Source organism: Scyliorhinus canicula, chromosome 13, assembly GCF_902713615.1.
Source record: "Scyliorhinus canicula chromosome 13, sScyCan1.1, whole genome shotgun sequence".
Classification (NCBI taxonomy): domain Eukaryota; kingdom Metazoa; phylum Chordata; class Chondrichthyes; order Carcharhiniformes; family Scyliorhinidae; genus Scyliorhinus; species Scyliorhinus canicula.
Genome location: NC_052158.1, coordinates 38,911,038 through 38,923,082, shown reverse-complemented (window position 1 = coordinate 38,923,082; position 12,045 = coordinate 38,911,038).

Sequence of the window (12,045 nt, the reverse complement as noted above, 5' to 3'; positions counted from 1 at the left end):
GGCGGGGAGATGGGACTGAGGGAACAATAGGTGGGAGACTTGTTGGCGCCAGAGTCGAGAACCACCAGGCTAGCTGGGTGGCGTGGTCTACAGAAGCCAGATGGGGGGTGTGCATATAGCTTAGTTTATGGCAGGGGTTAGTTTACAGGGTGTTGTTGCTGGGGGGGGGGGGGGGGGGGGGGGGCGGCGAAGGGGTGTAGTTTATCTGCTGAGGAGGGAGGTACTTGAACTTAGTAACATTGAAGAGGTTGGAGGTGGAGGCTGCCAGGTGGCGGGCCAGGAGAGGCGTAACACATGGCCTGGGGGCGGGCCCAAGAAAGGAGATGGCTGATCGGCGAAGTGGGGGGGGGGGGGGGGGGGGGGCACGGTGCCCCTCAACTAGGATAATCACCTGAAAGGGTTAAACGGGCCGGTCAAGATGGCACGTACGTTTGCGCATTTAAGGGCTCTGAAGGCGGACGTAATAATGCTACAGGAGACTCATCTGAAAGTAGCTGACCAGGTCAGACTAAGGAAGGGCTGGATTAGCCAGGTCTTTCATTCGGGGCTAGATACTAAGACCAGAGGGGTCGCGATTTTGATGAACAAACGGGTGCAATTTGAGGCGGGCAGTCCAGTTTCGGATGGGGGTGGTAGATTTGACATGGTTAGTGGCAAGCTCGAGGGGGTGAGGGTAGTTTTGGTCAATGTATATGCCCCAAATTGGGATGATGTGGATTTTATTAAGAAGCTGTCGGGGAAGATACCTGACCTGGACTTTCACAGGCTGATTATGGGAGGTGATTTTAACACAGTCCTTGACCCCGGCCTGGACCGGTCGTGTTCAAAAACGGGTAAGGTGCAGGCAATGGCAAAAGAGCTGAGGGGGTTCATGGTGCAAATGGGGGGGGGGGGGGGAGGGATTGACGCATGGAGGGTTAGTCGGCCAACGGGGAAGGAGTTTTCGTTCTATTCACATGTTCATAAGATGTATTCCCGAATTGATTTTTTCATCATGAGCAGGGATTTGCTGGCAGGGATGACAGACAGAATATTCGGCGATCACTATTTCGGACCATGCTCCACACTGGATTGATCTCCAGGTCTGTAAGGAAAGCTTTCAGCGCCCACAGTGGAGGTTAGAGGTTGGATTGTTGGCGGACAAGGCGGTGTGTGAGAGGGGGAGGAAATGTTTGCAAAACTACACGCAGGTCAATGACACAGGGGGAGTCTCAGCTGCAGTGCTCTGGGAGGCACTGAAGGCAGTGGTGAGAGGGGAGCTGATCTCGATTAGAGCGCATAGGGACAGGACGGACAGGGCAGAAACAGACCGATTGGTGAAGGAGATCTTGCAGATAGACATCAGATATGCGGAGACCCCTGGGGCAGAGCTATTAAGGGAACGACGGAGGCTACAGACTGAGTTGGGTGTGTTGCCCACAGGTAAGGTGGTGGAGCAGCTGAGGAAGGTGAGGGGCGCGATTTACGAGCATGGGGAGAAAGCCAGTAGAATGCTGGCACAGCAACTGAGGAAGAGGGAGGCTGCCAGGGAAATAGGGAAGGTAGTTGACGGGGAAAGAAACTTGGTAGGGGACCCGGCAGGACTGAACAAGGTGTTTAGGGACTTCTATAGTAAGCTTTACACCTCAGAACCCCCCATGGGACCGGAGGGGATGAGGCGTTTCTTGGACTGACCTTCCCAAAAGTGGGTAGGGAGTTTGTAGACGGGCTGGGGGCCCCGATTAGGGCCGAAGAAATATTTGAGAGCCATGCAATCGGGTAAAGCCCCTGGGCCAGACGGGTACCCGGTGGAGTTCTATAAAAACTTCTCCGGGATAGTGGGGCCGGTGCTGGTCAGGGTTTTTAATGAAGCAAGAGACAGAGGGGTTTTACCCCCGACAATGTCACAGGCCACCATCTACCTGATATTGAAACGGGGCAAAGACCCGGAGGCATGTGGGTCCTGTAGGCCAATCTCTCTGCTTAATATAGATGAAAATGAAAAATGGAAACGCTTATTGTCACGAGTAGGCTTCAATGAAGTTACTGTGAAAAGCCCCTAGTCGCCACATTCCGGCGCCTGTCCGGGGAGGCTGGTACGGGAATCGAACCGTGCTGCTGGCCTGCTTTGTCTGCTTTAAAAGCCAACAATTTAGCCCAGTGAGCTAAACCAGCCCCTAAATTACTGGCCAAGCTTTTGGCTTCCAGGATTGAGGACTGTGTGCCGGACGTTATTATGGAGGATCAAACCGGATTTGTCAAGGGCAGGCAGCTGGTGGCGAATCTAAGAAGGCTGCCGAATGTGATCATGATGTCCCCGGAGAGTAGGGAGGTAGAGGTAGTTGTGGCAATGGACGCCGAAAAGGCTTTTGACCGGGTTGAGTTGGACTATTTATGGGAGGTGCTGGGACGATTTGGGTTCGGGGAGGGCTTTATCGACGGGGTTAGGCTGTTGTACCAGGCCCCAGAGGCAAGTGTAAGGACGAATAGGACAACGTCTGACTATCATCATAGAATTTACAGTGCAGGAGGCCATTCGGCCCATCGAGTCTGCACCGGCTCTTGGAAAGAGCACCCTACCCAAGGTCAACACCTCCACCCTATCCCCATAACCCAGTAACCCCACCCAACACTAAGGGCAATTTTGGACAATAAGGGCAATTTATCATGGCCAATCCACCTAACCCGCGCATCTTTGGACTGTGGGAGGAAACCGGAGCACCTGGAGGAAACCCACGCAGACATGGGGAGAACATGCAGACTCCACACAGACAGAGACCCAAGCCAAAATCGAACCTGGGACCCTGGAGCTGTGAAGCAATTGTGCTATCCACAATGCTATGGTGCAGACCATTTTAGACTGTACTGAGGGACAAGGCAGGGGTGCCCCTCTCCCCACTACTGTTTCGCTCGCTATAGAGCCCTGGCAACTGCTCTGAGAGCTTCAAGGGCTGGTCCGGGGTGGGGGTGGGTGGGAGGGGGGGGGGGGGGGGGGGGGGGACACAAAGTCTCGCTATACACCGACGACCTGCTCTTGTACAGTACGGATCCAGTGGCTGGGATGGATGGAATCATGGAAATTCTGTGGGAATTCGGTCAGTTCTCGGGGTATAAACTGAACATGGCAAAGAGTGAGTTGTTTGTAGTCCAGGCGAGGGAGCGTTGACTGAGGGGGCTGCCGTTTAGGTTAGTCGGGGATAGTTTCAGGTACTTCGGGATACAGGTGGCGCGGGACTGGGCTCGCTTATACAAGTTGAACTCATCCCAGTTGGTGGAGCAAATGAGGGACGAGTTTCGGAGGTGGGATGCGCTCCCACTGACACTAGCAGTGAGAGTGCAGACGGTGAAAATGATCATCCTCCCGAGATTCCTGTTCGTATTTCAGTGTCTCGCCATTTTCATTCCGCAGTCCTTTGTTAAGAGGGTCAATAAAATGGTTTTGGGATTTGTGTGGGCGGGAAAGTCCCCGCGGGTGAGGAGATTGATGCTCGAGAGAAACCGAGGGAAAGGGGGGCTGGTGCTACCAAATGTTTGTAATTACTACTGGGTGGCCCACATAGCTATGATAAGGAAGTGGATGGTGGGTACGGGGTCAGTTTGGGAGCGGATGGAGGCTGCTTCGTGCAGGGCCATCAGTTTGGCAGCGTTGGTTACGGCCCATCTGCCATTCCCGCTGGCAAGGTACTCCACCAGCCCTATAGTGGTGCCGGCTTTGCAGATTTGGGGCCAATGGAGGAGGCACATGGGGGAAGTGACAGCATCGGTTTGGTCCCCAATCTGCGGTAATCACCGATTTGCCCCGGGGAATATGGACGGTGGGTTCCGAACATGGCGGAGGGCTGGGATTGAGAGGATGGGGGATCTGTTCTTAGAAGGGAGCTCTCCGAGCATGAGGGTGCTGGAGGGGAAATTTGGGCTGGCGAGAGGGAATGATTTCAGGTACTTGCAGGTGCGGGACTTTCTACGCAGACAGATTCCATCCTTCCCACGCCTGCCACTGAGGGGGATCCAGGACAGGGTAGTGTCCAGTGGATGGGTAGGGGAGGGGAGGGTCTCGGATATATATAAAGAACTTATGGGAGCAGGGGAGATGCAGACCGAGGAGCTGAAGCTTAAGTGGGAAGAGGAGCTAGGGGGTGAGATAGAGGATGGCGGAGGCGTTGAGCAGGGTAAACACGACCGCAACATGCGCCAGGCTCAGCCTGATTCAATTCAAGGTCGTCCACCGGGCCCACATGACAGTGGCCCGGATGAGTAAATTCTTTGGATTGGAGGACTGGTGCGCCAGATGTTCAGGAGGACCAGTGAACTATGCCCACATGTTCTGGGCATATCCAAAACTCAGGGGGTACTGGCAGGGGTTCGCGGACATTATTTCCCGGGTACTGCAAACAAGGGTGGCGATGAGTCCAGAGGTGGCAATTTTTGGGTTTTCGGAGGACCCGGTGGTCCCATGGCATTACCATAGCTGAATCCCCCACTATTAACATCCTGGGAGTTACCATTGACCAGACACTGAACTGGGCTACCCATTTAAATACTGTGGCTACAAGAGTAGGTCAGAGGCCAGGAATCCTGTGGCGAGTAAGGCACTTCCTGACTTCCCAAAGCCTGTCCACCACCTACAAGGAGCAAGTCAGGAGTGTACCGGAATGCTTCCCACTTGCCTGGGTGAGTGGGCCAGAGTATTGTGCCACACTATCGGAAGGATGTGAACACATTGGAGAGACTGTGGAAGAGGTTTACAAGAATGGTTCCAGGGATGAGAAACTTTAGTCATGAGGAAAAGATTGGAGAGGTTGGGAATGTTTTCCTTGGAGGGAAGGCAAGGAGGAGATTTGATAGAGGTTCAAAATCATGAGGGGGCTGGATAGAGTAGACAGGGAGAAACTGTTCCCACTCATAAAAGAGCGAGAGGGAGAGGGCACAGATTTGAAGTGATTTGAAAAAGAAGCAAATGTGATGTGAGAAAAAGCTTTTTCCCACAGCGAGTGGTTTCGGGCCGGAATGTGCTGTCTGGAATTATGGTGGAGACAGGTTCAGTCGAGGCATCCACGAGGACGTTAGAACATAGAACATAGAACAGTACAGCACAGAACAGGCCCTTCGGCCCTCAATGTTGTGCCGAGCCATGATCACCCTACTCAAACCCACGTATCCACCCTATACCCGTAACCCAACAACCCCCCCCCCCCTTAACCTTACTTTTTTTATTAGGACACTACGGGCAATTTAGCATGGCCAATCCACCTAACCCGCACATCTTTGGACTGTGGGAGGAAACCGGAGAACCCGGAGGAAACCCGGATGAGTGTTTGAATAGAAACAATGAGCAGGGGTTCGGGGAGAAGGCAGGGGAATGACACTAAGTCATGATGCTCATTTGGAGAGCCAGCGCTGACACGATGGGCCAAATGGCCTTCTTTTGCACAGTGCAACAGTTCTGTCATTCTGATGTCGCTCTAACAACACTAAAGATGCTCGACACAATTCAAGACAAAGCAGCCCACCTGATTGGTCCCCCTCCCACAATCCCTCCACCACTGGCACACAGCGGCAGCCATGTGTACCATCTACAAGATGCACTGCAGGAACTCACCAAGGTTCCTTAGGCAGCACCGTCTGTTTTATTTCTTCCGACATCAGGTGACCATAATGTTCAAGATCGCAGGAACTAATGCAGTTCTATTTTATTCATTAATCTGGATTAAATGGGATAGACCCGATTGGTGAAAGAGATGCTGGGTTTGGAAAATGAAAGGCTGGCAGAACATGTCACTCAATAAATGCGAATAGATCAGAGAAATCTAAGAATGGTTCCAATTTAATCCAGCAGGAACAATTGTAGCCTTGAATATGTACAGAGTTTCCAGCTTACAGCTAAAATCAAAGTGGAGTTATAAAATAGTCAAACCTCTGAACAATGTCACTGCTTCCAATTAGCGAGACACTGATTGTACATCACAGCAGTCAGCAGATAACAAAATACCAAAAATTCACTTAACAAATGACAATAGTGGCTTTTAAGAGAGGAGCAAAATGTAGCTATTACAGTGAGTGCAAACTGAAACATGCAAATGCAAGGAATAGCTGCACCAATCTGCCAATAGCCAATCAGTGTTACACCGAATCATAGAAAATAGGTGTGGGAGAAGGCCATTCGGCCCTTTGAACCTGCCGACATTCAGTGTGATCATGGCTGATCCTCTACCTCAATCACACCCAGACCCTTTGATGCTTTTTGAGTCTAGAAATCTATTTGCTTCTTAAATATATTCAGTGATTTGGCTTCCACCGCCTTCCATGGTAGAGAATTCTAGAAGGTAAGTTAAATTGATTTGCAATTTCTTTCTGATAGCCAAAATCTCTGGTCTCAGATCTCTTGAGTACCTACCTTCTATCTCTAGAATGTCATCCATCAACCGCTGACGCTCCACTCTCATATCCTTGTCCCTCTGTGCCTTAAACAAAATCGCCACCCCTCGCACCACCGCTTTCAACGCCTCCCACTGGACCGAAGGTGATACTTTCCCATTTTTATTGAGCTCCACGTGTTCATCAATCAGCTGGGTGATTTTTACACAAAACCCTATATCAGCGAATAACCCCATATTTAAAGTCCATGCCGGCCGTTGAGATGTCTCCATCTCCAATACCACATCCAGCAGGTGTGGAGCATGATCTGATATGACTATCGTGGAGTATTCAGCATTCTTCACCCCTGGTAAAAGGTCTCTCCCTCAAAAAAGTCACATTATGTACTGGAGAGAAAAAGGAGAATTCCTTGCCACCGAGGTGTAAAAATCACCATGCCCCCATCTCCTCCATAAATTATGTTAATACCTTTGCTGTCTTCGAACGGGCCAGCGACTCTGGCTTCGATCGATCCAATTTGGGATTTAGAAAACAATTCATATCTTTCCCTAAAATTAGCTGATGTGTATCTATATCAGGTATTGCAGCCATCATCTTCTTCATAATAATAATCTTTATTATTGTCACAAGTCGGCTTACATTAACACTGCAATGAAATTACTGTGAAAATCCCCTAGCCACATTCCGGCACCTGTTCAGATACACAGAGGGAGAATTCAGAATGTCCAATTCACCTAACAAGCACGTCTTTCGGGACTTGTGGGAGGAAACCAGAGCACCCGGAGGAAACCCACACAGACACAGGGAGAACGTGCAGACTCCGCACAGGCAGTGACCCAAGCGGGAATCGAACCCGGGATCCTGGCGTCGTGAAGCAACAAAGCTAACCACTGTGCTACCGTGCCGCAAACTCCACGCCATCTCAATTTGGCGCATAAACGTTCACTGGAACCACTGATTTACCATCCAATGTCCCTGTAACTATGACACATCTGCCTCCTTGGTCTATTACTCCCTTATCTTTCTTGAATTAAACTTTTTTCAGTAAGTATTGTCACCCCTTGGCGCTGCCATCAAAGCCCGATTGAAATACCTGGTTAACCCAACTCTTCTGAAGTCTAATTTGTTCCCTTACTCGTAGGTGGGTTTCCTGCACCAGCACTACATTGGCCCTCAGACTTTTAAAACAAGAGAAAACTCTTGCACGATTACTCGGACCCCAAGCTCCTCACATTCCATATAACTAATCGAATTGGGGGGGGTCTCTATCACATCCCCTTCTCTTTAAACCAGCCATTTACACCATGAAGGCTCGTTCCTTTTGTCCACAAATCTGTTGAAATCATAGGACATTCTAGAAGGCCGCCTGTTGCGCACTGTAAGCAGAGTAGTTTCCTGTTCCCTGTCACCATCAACACTTTATCCCGTCATCCTTTTATTCTCCATATCCCGAAAATCTCCCATTCATTTCTTCTTGAAACACGACCTCTTCCCTAAATCCGATTCCCCCACCATTCAAACCTTCTCGGCTCTACAAAACCAATTCGTACAGTTTTCACAAGCTGTGGTCCTTCCCCCCATTTCCTTCTCATACTATCCATCCTGCATAAGTTATCAAGGTATCTTTCCCGCAGATTATATCCCATCCAAATAAATAACAAAGAACAAAATCAGGTCACTAATCAAAAACTAAAAATCTCTTTCCCTCCTTTTCTACTTTTTAGAAATTGCTCTGATGTTTATTCCTTATTCCCATCTCCATAAAATATCCCTTTTAACTTTGTTCAAAAAATCTAAGAACAAATGGAGATAAAACTGCAACATTAACCAACAATTATTTCAAACCTAATTAATTGTATCATAAAAAACAGAAAAGCAATAATGAACAAGGAACAAGGCTCCATAGAAAGCATCCTATCGGGCTGCATCACAGCCTGGTATGGCAACTGCTCGGCTCAAGACCGCAAGAAACTTCAGAGAGCCGTGAACACAGCCCAGTCCATCACACAAACCTGACTCCCATCTATTGACTCCATCTGCACCTCCCCCTGCCTGGGGAAAGTGGGCAGAAGAATCAAAGACTCCTCCCACCCGGCTTACTCATTCTTCCAACTTCTTCCATCGGGTAGGAGATACAGAAGTCTGAGAACACGCACGAACAGACTCAAAAACAGCTTCTTCCCCACTGTCACCAGACTCCTAAACGACCCTCTTATGGACTGACCTCATTAACACTACACCCTGTATGCTTCATCCGATGCCGGTGTTTATGTAGTTACATTGTGTAACTTGTGTTGCCCTATTAGGTATTTCTTTTCTTTTTTTTTTCTTTTCATGTACTTAATGATCTGTTGAGCTGCTCACAGAAAAATACTTTTAACTGTACCTTGGCACACGTGACAATAAACAAATCCAAAGCATATAAATATAAATATAAAACACTTGTCACAATAAAATTTCCAGACAGACACATTCCAACCATCAAACAAATCTTATATCAGTCTCCTTATAGCCAAGTTCAATCCAAGTGCTACAGCTTTAATAAACACCTCTGCTGTTTCGAATAATAATCTTTGTACTTGAGTGTAACCCTTAACCTTCTGGGTATACAATGCCAAACCACACTCCGCTGTGATAAAGAGCTGATTGAGCTTTAATGAAGGTTGCTCTTTTTCTTGCCAATTCTGTGGCAACATCTTGATATAAATAATCGTGCCTTCCCATTGGATTTTTAGGATCCGCTCCTTCAAACGGAATCTGTGAAAATATCACAGCTCGTGGTGTTCATTAACTTGTGGCTTTGCTCGAAGTGATTGATGGGCCCAATCAAGCACGATGGAGGGCCCATGTTTCTCCACTCCTACCAACTTCTTTGACATTGCTTCAAAATATTCAGTTGGTCTTGGACCCTCCACCCCCTCAGCAATCCCTACTATCCTCAGGTTAAGCCACCATGATCTGTTTTCCAGGTCATCGATCCATGTCCTCAGACTCTTAGTTTGCTCTTCCATTCTTTACAATTCAGCATTTTGTGAGGCCTTCTGCTCACTGTGTTGTGATAGCGCTTCTTATATTTCCCTCAAAATCTTGGCCATGCTGTCGCACTGTCAGGGACATCACTTCCACTACTTCTTTTATGGGGTCTCAGGCCTCATCTACCCATTTTTTCATCGACATCATTTCCCTCCCATATCATTCTAAATATTTGCCGAATTGTCTGCCAAATTCAGTAGCAATTACCTCAGCTAATTTGTCAATTGTAATCGACGTGGCTTCACCTGAAGTACTTGCATCCGCCATTTTAAGTCTCCACGGACAACGTATCTTACCCAATTCTCCTGACAGATTGCAGTTTCCACTTTGTTAAATTAAGCTTTTTTTGTACTCTTAAGTCATTTTTAATCATTACATTTTTGGTTGGGATGGGTTTGCTCATCCAATACGTTTAAAAAAAAGGGGAATAAAAGTCAAAAAATCGACAATTCTGGCGGAGCTACCTTCAGTGAGGCCATCCTTTGCATTGCACCAAACAAAGTAAATACATTTTCATGTATTTACCGAGTCCCCTTCACTTGATCCCCGCATTGATCCCCCACCCCACCCACTGAATATTCAAATCTCACATCAACAAAGTTTACAACAGATTTTTAAAAATGAGATTCAGGTTCATAGAATTTACAGTGCAGAAGGAGGCCATTCGGCCCATCGAGTCTGCACCGGCTCTTGGAAAGAGCACCCCACTAAAGGTCAACACCGCCACCCTGTCCCCATAACCCAGTAACCCCACCCAACACTAAGGGCAATTTTGGACACTAAGGGCAATTTATCATTGCCAATCAACCTAACCTGCACATCTTTGGACTGTGGGAGGAAACCGGAGCACCCGGAGGAAACCCACGCACACACGGGGAGGATGTGCAGACTCCGCACAGACAGTGACCCAAGCCGGAATCGAACCTGGGACCCTGGAGCTGTGAAGCAATTGTGCTATCCACAATGTTACCGTGATGCCCTTAATTGAGGGGATCCTGCTGGGAGCACATTGGTAAGTACAACATCTGGGGGGAGAGAGAGGTGGCATGGCAGCAGTGGTTAGCACTGCTGCTTCACAGCGCCGAGGTCCCAGGTTCGATCCCAGCCCCGGCTCATTCTCAGTGTGGAGTTTGCACATTCTCCCCGTTTCTGTGTGGCTCTCACCCCCACAACCCAAAGATGTGCCGGGTAGGTGGATTGGCCACGCTAAATTGCCCCATAATTGGAAAAAAAATGAATTAGGTATTTCAAATTTATTTTTAAAAAGATTGTCTTCTCCTAGGAGAACAGTACCAGCTTCGCCAATCGTTTCAAAAAATCTTTTTATTCACCATATTTTCATCAAATAAACAACAAAAGAACAATAAACACAAATCAAGTGCAAGAACAATCCTCCAGGAACAACAGCCCCCAATAAACAGACCACAGACCAATACATCCAATTGTACAGTCCAGGCAAAACTTAAAGGTCAATCAGCAAACAGTGTAACAATAGAATAACAATACAGTTGTAATGCAATAAAAACACAAGAGTAACCGCAACCCCGCTCTTACCCTTAATGTTCAATGGCAACCAGTTAGACTTAGAACAGTACAGCACAGAACAGGCCCTTCGGCCCTTGATGTTGTGCCGAGCAATGATCACCCTACTCAAACCCACGTATCCACCCTATACCCGTAACCCATAACCCCCCCCCCTTAACCTTACTTTTTAAGACACTACGGGCAATTTAGCATGGCCAATCCACCTAACCCGTACATCTTTGGACTGTGGGAGGAAACCGGAGCACCCGGAGGAAACCCACGCACACACGGGGAGGACGTGCAGACTCCGCACAGACAGTGACCCAGCCGGGAATCAAACCTGGGACCCTGGAGCTGTGAAGCATTTATGCTAACCACCATGCTACCGTGCTACCGTTCTTGAAAGTGCATCATAAAGAATCCCCATGAATTGTAGAACTCCTCATTACTCTGTTGCTCTTTTATAGCCACAGTGTGTGAGCATACCCTGTATATTGGACAAATGATCACACAAGTATTTCAGTTCAATCACAGTTTATTTATTGGACACAAGGTTATATACTTAATTAATCATGGGTTCATGCACACTTAGACTATAACTATCAATTTAAATGACCTTGACTTAACTTTCAAATGACCGGCTCGGTGCAGGGCAGATACGGCCTTTATCTGTTTCCTCACGTGTGGCAGCTGGAGGTCGAGTAGGTTGTCTGTGCTTGATGGTCGTCTTTCGGTAGATGTCGCGGGTCCTTGAACTGGGCTGATGTCAGGAGCTGTGCTGCGGTCGGAGGTCAGGTGCAGAGCCGGTCCAACAGAGAGCGAGTGCTGGTTGCGCTGTTCTTCTTATCCTCCGATCTTTCACACCCTTTTGGGTGGTCCCAGGTGAGGATCCAATGGATCGGTAGGGTTTCGATCACCCTAATCGATCCGGCCAATTACCTTGATGGCGGGGCGGGGCTAGGTTGGCCATGGCCGTTAGTGTCTAGGGCACGCAGGCCCTCCCAAATAAGGCAAGCAGATGCCCCCGAGCCTGCCACTCATTGTTAGTTTCTATCTGGAGCCCATTGTCCTGGGAAGACCTAGACCTTTGAGTGGCCTTCAGCAGGTGTGGATTCCTGCATTAGTCTAGGCTGA